This window comes from Selaginella moellendorffii, unplaced genomic scaffold (assembly GCF_000143415.4).
Source record: "Selaginella moellendorffii unplaced genomic scaffold, v1.0 SELMOscaffold_15, whole genome shotgun sequence".
Taxonomy (NCBI): Eukaryota; Viridiplantae; Streptophyta; class Lycopodiopsida; order Selaginellales; family Selaginellaceae; genus Selaginella; species Selaginella moellendorffii.
The window spans coordinates 839,720-850,087 of record NW_003314276.1 but is presented as its reverse complement, the minus strand read 5'-3'; positions in this window follow the sequence as shown (position 1 = coordinate 850,087).

Below are 10,368 nucleotides of genomic sequence, written 5' to 3'. Positions count from 1 at the left end.
TGTTGGTGGTACCTTTGGTGTCAGTCTTAGGACTGGTCACATGGAGCATTTGGACCAAGTGCAAGGGTTAAGTGGCATGGATGCCATTCTCAGGACTAGCAAGTCCTAAGTCCTGAATTGGACTTAAGGAGGTTGTGAATGAGACTCTTCCAAGTGGTCAGAGGTGTGGTTAAGTGACTAAAGTAGAATGGAAAATTTAGTCGCTTACAATTTAGTATCGGAGCCGTTCCTTAGTCCGACTTTTATTGGTGCTCAAGTATATCACCATTGACGTTGGCATCGGAAGGTCCTAGGAGTGGGCCTATCCTTGAGGAGTAGCATGTCAAGAGGACATGGCTCTCCACTCAAGTTCATGCGTGAACTTGGGCACGATGTGGTGGATAGAAAAGGGCCAGTAAGGGAATGACTTTGGGATCTTGGGAACAGTATAAGGGTTTCCTCAGAGAGTTGAGGATGTGATCTAGATGAGCACTTGACTTAGCAAACTGGCTGATGTAGTTGTGGTAAACAACTACAGTTGGGATCACAAGAAAGATGCAGACTCCAAAACAATAAAGGAGTCACAAGATTACCTTTATATAGTTGAGGCTGGTACTCATAAATTTGAGACTGGAATTGGTGACTATGGGAGGTCAAATACAGAAGAGGACACCAGTCTTTGAAATAGTAGCCAGGGTTACCTCTAATAAATGCTGGAACAACCCAAGGAGTTGGGGGTGTACTTAAAGATGAGTTGCTATTCTCATCACATGGACAAGTAGTCATAAGGGGCAAAGGTTAGCCCCAAGAAAATTATCAAGTGTCGGAGTAACACTTGCAAAGATGGTCCTTATGAGTAGGACATGAATACAAGAAGTTGTATTCTAGCAAGTTGGCACCTCGAAGATTAAGACCTTGTAGGTTGTTGGATTTGCAAAGTCCAAAATGCTAGATAACTCAAGTGGAGTCATGAAATGGTCCTAAGGGATTGGTTGAAGCATTTGGATTGAGGTGTATGGTGCCCCATGAGGTATGGGGAGGATCATAAGATCCAAATATGAGAACAGTAAGTATCTCATTGATGGCAAAATGTGCCATACTAAAGTTGTGTGGGAAAGATGTTCCCAGAAGAAAGCAACTTTGGCCCAGAGTTGGGTGCAAACACTATAGTGCGGTGCTAACGGATAGTTAACATGAGGAACAACTATATTGGTCTTAGCAAAAACCTAGACACTAATAAGTAGTGTCATAAGGATAGGCTCGTGGGGCCAATGGTGTGGAGACACCAAATATGCCAAGGTGTGATACCTTGAGGTTATGTTGGTGGGTTCATAAGAACCCCTTGCCAAGGGAATCCCAACGAAAATGGGAATGGCATAGCCTAAGCTGGAAGGCATGTGGTTAGAGTGTGGTGACCCAAATAATGATGGAGGTGTGGAAGCACCAGCAATGAGTTGTAGGACTTGATAACTATGAGGCAACTAAGCAAAAGGTGCGAAATAATTGGTTAAATTGGTAGAAGGTAACTACCTAAGACTTTTTATGGGGATAAGGAAGTTAAATATACCCTTATGGGGGAGAAATTGCTTATGTTGTGAAATAATAAGTCAATGTCGTAAAGGGAATGCTCATTGCTAAAGAAGGCCATCATTGGGACACCCAAACACTCTAAAACACCAGGAAGTGGTGTTTGGTATCGCAAGGGCATTAGATAAGTCCCTAGCGAATGATGGATAAGAGGTGCTATCTAAATGTCCATGGTTCTGGAGATGGGAGAAATCCGTCTACCCGATTTGGACATAGCCAAAAATGGGATTTTGGCAAGGCTAGTGATGGGCATATAGAAGCCCATAAGTAGCAATGTTAATCATAGTGTGTGGGATTATAAGGTGAGCGTGCTCAAATTGAGGAACCACTCCCTAAACTATTAGATAAGTTCATCCCTATGAATACTTGCTAGGGCATGGTAAAAGGTGCAAAGCTATCTTCCTAGTCTGGAGGAGAATAACTAAGGGAAACATATAAGGCCAAAGGGCAAGTAGTATTGGGATGGAATAGAACCATAGAAATCAAAGGGCATAATCAATGGTGGTTATGCAAGTTGGGAGTGGAAAATCAAGAGAGTGCTCAAAGATGTTACTACTAGCAACCGCAGTACCATGAAGAGTCTAAAATGTGGAATTATCCATGTTAGACCATGTGGTGAGTAGGGAGCTTGCAAAGGAGAAGCCTTAACAAACTAAGGAACAAAGTTCCTTGAAGGTTCCCAAAGACAATTCTGGGTAGATAAGTACCTAGAAAGCCAAGTGTAAATGGTTCCTAGAGCGCATGAAATCAGAGTGGCATAGCAGAAGCGTGGTCTTGAAGCTGGCTATGAGGCGAGGCTATCAAGGTTGGGGAAGTAGTTCCCAAGTGTTCAAAGAGAGGGCTTTGAATGAAAGTCGATGATTAAGGACTTTCATGCTTATGCATGAACTATATTACAATGGCCGGATAACTTGTTAAGTGAGATTGGCAAGTTAGGGGAACAAATCCCCTAGTTGAAGGTGCTAACTTCAATGGGGTGGCCCATGGGGCCGAGCATAGAAGAGTTCATGCATGATCACAGACTTGTCAAGTGAGAGGACTTGGCAGTGCAAAGGAACTAGGTTCCTAATGTGTGATCTATAGCGCATGTTGGTGCACTAGCGTGGGGAGTCACGCCAGACATCCAGTGTGATGCCATCCGTAGATGCATATACGGAGGTTGGGTTCGAGTCTTGACCCTCTAGTGCTTGGGTTCGAGTCCCAAATCACTAGGGCGTGGTGATGGTTTGGAATATGAGGACACTCATATTTCGGTGGTCATAGACTCTCAATGAGGAGATTGGCTTGGGCACACTGCCAAGCGGGGGATGCCCCAGAGTCGTGATGCACGGTTAGATGGCTTAGAGTGAAAGCTTGGCATATCTAACTTGAACACTTTGGTGCAAAGGGCACCAAGGACGTGGTGAATGAGATGGGGACACCCAAGTCTTAGTTGTATGGATCCTTGGCCGGAAGGGTGCACTGCCAAGTGTGGGGGATGCCCCCGGGGTCATAATCAACAACTTAGAAGGGTCTGGAAGACCTAGTTCCTATTGGTAGACCTATTAAGGGGTTAAGATGAGATCACTAAGTGATCTTGTGGTTAAACAAGGATAAGGTCTTTGTTTGGGTTAAGGAATACGATTCCTAGTTCAAAGTGTTGATTTGAACGATTGATAATGGTGTGGCTTGGTCAAGGTGACCAAGTGGGAAGAACACCTAAGGGAAATGAGCTATGTCAATGCTATGGCATAGTAAGTCCAAGGAAAGTAGTCTTTATAAGAGATCCAAAGGAGGGTTTCAAAAGTTAGGTTGTGGATAGAGCCCATGGCAGAAAATGTTAAAGAAACATATTAGGGGTGAACACCCTCTGGACTTGGCAAAGCAAAGTGCTTGCTATAGAACTAAAAGGAAACCTCAAAAATGGAGGTAGCGATCCTATGTTGCTAGGTGCAACAATCAAGGATAGGAGCAAAAGACTAATGGCTAAAAAAAGAGCCATGGGAATCATGAGAAAGAATCCAAATGGCAAAGTTAGGCCGAGAACACTAATGTGTTGGGCACTAATGAATTGTGGGAAAGGCAATGTTTCCCCAAGGATGGATTCCCAACTACTCCAATTTGGCGAAAGTGGATGCTCCAAAGAGAGGAGCGGTAAAGTAGCCAAATAATAGGGCCATGGGCAGCCCTAGCACCAATTATAATAACTAAAATTTAGTGCCCAAAGGTGGCACAATATCAAAGTGAGGATGATGGTACCCTCAAGTAAAGAACTTCTTAGGATAGGGAAGTGGAGTTGCACTATATGCAACATAAGGTGTCGGAGACACCTAGGAAATTAACTCGGAGAAGTCAAAATTAAAAGTTCCAAAGTGCAGAGGTTATGTCAATGGAATCTGAGACTACTCAAGAATGAGTAGTGGAATTGAGTTAGAGAAGGTGTCTCTAATGGGTTTAATGAGAATTGAACCGATAAAAGGGAGCAAACCACCCTAGGTGGTCGAGTGAGTCTCTATGTTAGAGAGACTATGCTCCTTAGAGGATGGACAAGGTATGGTGAGCCTTTGGGGTCAAACCATAGACAAATATTGGCTGGGTGCCAAGGATGGAAATGGTAATACCTGTGGGTGTTATTTTATAAAAGGGTTTACCGTTCGATGAAGACATCGAACTTCGTCTATGGGTGGTGGAGTTGTGAGACACAAAATCCTTAGGCCCCAAAGTGGAGTCGGAAGGGTGCCACGTGGTAGTGGCCGAAGCGAAAGCCAAATGAGTGTAACACGTGTGAACTAAAAGCTCCGACTTGAAAGGTCGAGAGCGGGAGTGGAACTCCCAACAAAGTGCTCGAGGAATGAGCACGAAGCGAGCAATAAGCGAGGCTCTAAAAAAGGGACCCAAAAAGGACTAACACATGACATGTAGAAGTGTCTAAGATGAACCCGAGATGGAGTCTGAGATGGACTCGAGATGCGGTCCGAGACGAAGTCCGAGATGGACCGAGACAGAGTCCGAGATGGACCCGAGTTGGAGTCCGAGCTGGAGTCCAAGATGGAGTCCGAGATGGACCAAGACAGAGTCCGAGATGGAGTCTGAGGTGGATCCGAGATGGAGTCCGAGATGGACCCAAGTTGGAATCCGAGGTGGAGTCCGAGATGGAGTCCAAGGTGGACCCGAGGTGGACCCGAGTTAGAGTCCGAGGTGGAGTCCGAGATGGAGTCCGAGAAGGACCCGAGATGGAGTCTAAGATGGACCCGAGATGGAGTCCGAGATAGACCCGAGATGGAGTCTGAGATGGAGTCTGAGATAGACCCGAGATGGAGTCCGAGATGGAGTCTGAGGTCGAGACCGAGACCAAGACCGAGACCGAGACTGGGACCGAGACCGGGACCGAGACCGAGACCGAGGCCGAGGCCGAGACCAGGCCCGAGACCGAGTCCAAGTCCGAGCCTGAGTCCGAGTCCAAGTCCGAGTCCGAGTTCGAGTCTAAGAGGGTGAAAGCCCAAAGCGTTCGTCTCCCAAACCCTGGGGGGTTTGGTGAGCTCCAAAAGTATAGTAAGGGGGAGGACTGCAGTGGAGCCAGTTTGGCCAAAAAAGGCCAGTTTGGCCCAGGAAGGCCAGACCCAGTGTTGGGTGATGAACTGACCACTAGGAAGTCCAAGACTAGAGTGAATACAAACCGACAAGCGGGCTAGCTTGATGAAATGTTCAAGAGCCGGCTCTAGTTCCCCTGGGAGATCGACTGGCCGATGCTCCCAGTCCAAGTGTGGGTGGCACTACCTACTTGGATACCTGGTGTGGCTCAACGGAACCTTGCTCTAAGCCCATGGCTAGAGCACCTAAAGGCAGAAGGTGGGGAGAGTACCCACGAGGCTCACTTAGGGCCACGGTGTTCCGAAATGTTGTCCCGAAGTCCCAAATGGGGGAAAGGAGGAGGAGCAATCCTCTAGAGTAGTGACTACGGATACGGTCACATGGTGAGGAAGTCCCAAAGGACAATGGGATTTAGTGGCCGGGCCTGCGGGCCTTGATCTAGTGGCAGTGTTGATGAACATGGCCATGGACGAAAAAGGGACTTAGCAGGAACTGACAAAGGGATGTTGGGGAAGGCTATTCCCCATGTCTGTGGGCATCCTAAGGATGCTAAGGAGTGGATCTGGGATGACCACTCGTGGACGGACGGTCCAGTCTTGGAGAGACGGGATTGTGATGCAAGTGGTATTGGACCACCAGTGCGGCAAAGGTGAATGAGCATGGCCTTAGCGTAACAGGCTGATATGTCAGTGGTACCTTTGGGTGTCGGTCTTGGGATTGGTCACATGGAGCACTTGGACCAAGTGCAAGGGTTAAGTGGCATGGATGCCATTCTCGGGACTAGCAAGTCCCAAGTCCTGAATTGGACTTAAGGAGGTTGTGAATGAGACTCTTCCAAGTGGTTAGAGGTGTGGTTAAGTGACTAAAGTAGAATGGAAAATTTAGTTGCTTACACTATCCCGAAAGCTGTCTTGAAGCAGTCCTTGTCAGCGACAAATATTTGGTAATAGTCAAATCTCAAATCTAGTTTGGTGAAGAAATACAGCTAGCCCAGCTCCTTGAAGAGCTCTTCCATGTTCAGAATTGGAAAGAAGTTCTTGATTGTGGACTTGTTGAGGAGGCGATAGTCAACACACAATTCACCATTTTGTCCACCACTACCCTCTCCTCCTGATTGAGTTTGACAAATGCTTTAGCAATAGGTGCTATACCAACTTTCAGGTTGATGTGGTGTTTAACACCTAACTTATCATTGGACTCTTATCAATCTTTGCAATACCTTAGTCACCCTTTTAGAGGTTTGCTTTTTCAATATCCTTTAATGCTTTTAATATTGCCTTATTCCTACCTAATCTGTGACCATTATAAACTTTTGAATTTGAACTTCCCGAGAGGTCACTCAACCTAGTACTATTCAAACCCAAGGACACTTAATCCCAAATATCATTAATCGATTGGAAAATGAAGTGTATGTAAGCGACTAAATTTTCCATTCTACTTTAGTCACTTAACCACACCTCTGACCACTTGGAGGAGTCTCACTTACAACTTCCATAAGTCCTATTCCAGACTTGGGGACTTGCTAGCCCCAAGAATGGCATCGATGCCACTCAATAGTTGCACTTGGTCCAAGTGCTCCACGTGTCAGGTCCCATGACCGACACTCAAAGGTACCACTGATATATCAGCCCGTTACGCTAAGGCCATGCCCATTCACCTTTGCCACACTAGTGATCCAATACCACTTGCATCACAGTCCCGGCTCTCCAAGACTGGGCCATCCGTCCACGAGTGGTCATCCCAGATCCACTCCTTAGCATCTTTAGAATGCCCACAGACATGGGGGATAGCCTTCCTTAATATCCCTTTGTCAATTCCTACCAAGTCCCTTTTCTGTCAATAGCTATGTTTGCCAACACTACCACTAAATCAAGGCCCGTAAGCCCGGCCACTAAGTCCCATTGTCCATTGGGACTTCCTCACCATGTGACCGTATCCTTAGTCACTACACTAAAGGATTGCTCCTCCTCCTTTCCCTAGTTTAGGACATCGGAACAACATTTTAGAATACCGTGGCCCTACGTGAGCCCCGTGGGTACTCTCCCCACCTTCTGCCTTTAGGTGCTCTAGCCATGGGCTTAAAGTGAAGTTCCGTTAAGCCACACCAGGTATCCAAGTAGGTAGTGCCACCCACGCTTGGATTAGGTGCATTGACCATTCAATCTCTCAGGGAACTAGAGCCAGCTCTTGAACACTTTACCAAGCTATCCCACTTGATGGTCCGTATTCACTCTAGCCTTGGACCTCCCAGTGGTTATCCTGTCACCCAACATCTGGGTATAGCCTTCCTAGGCCAAACTGGTTCCACTAGAGTCCTCCTCCTACTATACTTTTGGAGCTCACCAAACCCCCTAGGGTTTGGGAGACGAACACTTTGGGCTTTCACCCTCTCAGACTCAAACTCAGACTCAGACTTAGACTTGGACTCGGATTCGAGCTTAGGCTCGGTCTTGGTCCTAGTCCCAGTCTCGACTTCGGTCTCGGTCTCGGTCCCGGTCTTGGTCTTGGTCTCTACTTCAGACTCCATCTCGGGTCCTTCTCGAACTCCATTTCAGATTCCATCTCAGGTCCATCTCAGACTCCATCTTGGTCCATCTCGGACTCCATCTCGGGTCCACCTTGGACTCCATCTCGGACTCCATCTCGGTCTCCATCTTGGACTCCATCTCAGACTCCATCTCGGTCCATCTCGGACTCCATCTCAAGTCCATCTCGGATTCCATCTCGAGTCTATCTCAGACTCCATCTCGGACTTCATCTTGGTCCATCTCAGACTCCATCTCGGGTCCATCTCAGACTCCATCTCAGAATCCATCTCGATCCATCTCGGACTCCATCTTGGGTCCACCTTGAACTCCATCTCAAACTCCATCTCGGGTCCACCTTGGACTCCATCTCGGACTCCATCTCAGACTCCATCTCAGAATCCATCTCGGTCCATCTCAGATTCCATCTTGGGTCCACCTTAGACTCCATCTCAAACTCCATCTTGGGTCCACCTTGGACTCCATCTCGGACTCCATCTCAGACTCCATCTCGGTCCATCTCAGACTCCATCTCAGGTCCATCTTGGATTCCATCTCGGACTCCATCTCAGGTCTTCTTTAGACTCCATCTCGAATTCCATCTCGAGTCTATCTCGGACTCCATCTTGGTCCATCTCAGACTCCATCTTAGACTCCATTTAAGACTCCATCTCGGGTCCATCTCGAACTCCATCTCAGGTCTATCTCAGACTCCATCTCGGACTCCATCTCAAATCTATCTCGGACTCCTCAAGTTGGAGCTTTTAGTCCAAACGTGTTATGCTTGTTTGGCTTTCGCTTCGGCCACTACCATGTGGCATCTTTTCGGCTCCACTTTGGGGTGTAGGGATTTGTGTCTCACAGTGTACTCTTGTTCATAGGCCCTTTCCCTTTATATTTGAACCCCATGGATCGTCTCTCAAGTTTTTTTCTTTGGTTGTTTACAATTCACTACATTTCTCTGTAAGTTCATGCCCTCATGAATGAAAGCTGAGAGAACCCTACCCCTCAAGTCGAGCCTAGCTAGAAGCAAATTGAACCTACCAGATATCAATCTCAACATGTGGTGTAATTCCCTTAAGTCAACCAATAAAATTAGACTTTGAGAGCTCTCTAATACCAAATGTAAACTTCTGAATTTGAACTTCCCAGGAGGTCACCCAGCCCAATACTATTCAAACCCAAGGACACTTAATCCCAAATATCTAAGATCCCTTAATCGAATGAAAAAAAAAGGTGCATTTTTGTTCATAGGCCCTTTCCCTCTATATTTGAACCCCATGGATCGTGTCAAATCATTCTCTTTAGTTGCTTACAACCATCTCCAATATCCATATTTTCTTCTAAGTCTTGTCACTCACACTGTCACATTCATCCACTAATGCCCTACTTTCTTCTCTACTTTCTTCTTGTCTATGTCTCAACTGGACTAACTAGACCCCACCATAAGATCTACTTAGGTCCATATGCTCCCTACATGATTTTCTCAAACTCCTATGGATGAATGATAAAGCACCAGCTCAACTCCGTTTGCCACTAATTAAGAATATTGAGCTGCCAAGGCAATCTGAATTGATGGAGATTGGTTTACCCCTTGCCACAAGATCTGCAGAACAAAGTTCATTGAGATCTCCTAAAGTTGGTGAAGGGTCTTAATGCCAATGATGATATTAATGATCCCCATCTCCAACACATGGAAATGGCCATATATCATGAAACCTCCCATATTGAATTCACTTTGTGTGATTATGGTCAACTTCATAATTCCTCCATCAGCTATCTCAATAGCCAGCTCCAATGGTACCTTTCCTATAGAGAATTTGAGTTTTGAGAGTAATAAACTATTGACAAACATATGGGACATCCTTGAATCAATAAGGGCAAAAGCTTGTCAACTCCCTATCAATCCTTGCACTTGGAAACACTAGAGCCTCACACTCCCCATGAAAGCAGGTAACAAGATCATTGCATGGGCTTCTCCTTTTGATGGCTCTTTTGAAATTACTTTGATATCAATTGTCATCCACCTTTTGAATTATATGTTTTACTGGGTATACCTCATTCTCACTATGTTTAACTTCACTCTACTATCATATCCATTTTACCTTACTCAGTCAGGCCAAATGTTCTGTTTTAACTTATTATAATTATCTTTATTCTAATACCATTATTGTTTATCTTTACTCCATCATTGGGCTAGATTCCTGTGCATCCCCTCTCTCCTTTAAGGAAAAGAAGTTTGAATTATCAAAGTAAAAAGGAAAGAGCAATAAAATTTCAGAAAGAAAGAATATGAAAATGGAAAAAAAAGATAAAGAAACATTGAAGAAATAAACAACAATGAGGAAGTAAAAAGAAAGAATCATAGATAATAGAAACCCTTATATTACAAAAGACTTCATCCAAGTAGAAAGGCTGAATAACAAAAGATATATTATTATAAAATACTATGGCCTAAACAAGATAATCAACATAGTGAACTTGCTTAACATTACACTGACTCAATTCTTTGAGGAGACTAGACTGCGCATCAACCTTGGGGTGAACTCTTGAAATTGAATATAAAAATAAATGGCTGTGTTAAAAAAAAATAAAAAACCCAAGATATATCCAAAAAATAAATCAATTCTAACCCTTATATATCTACCTATGGTATATATAAAAGATCCAAACGCCCTATTACTATTTTTGGTTTGCTTAAGCAAAC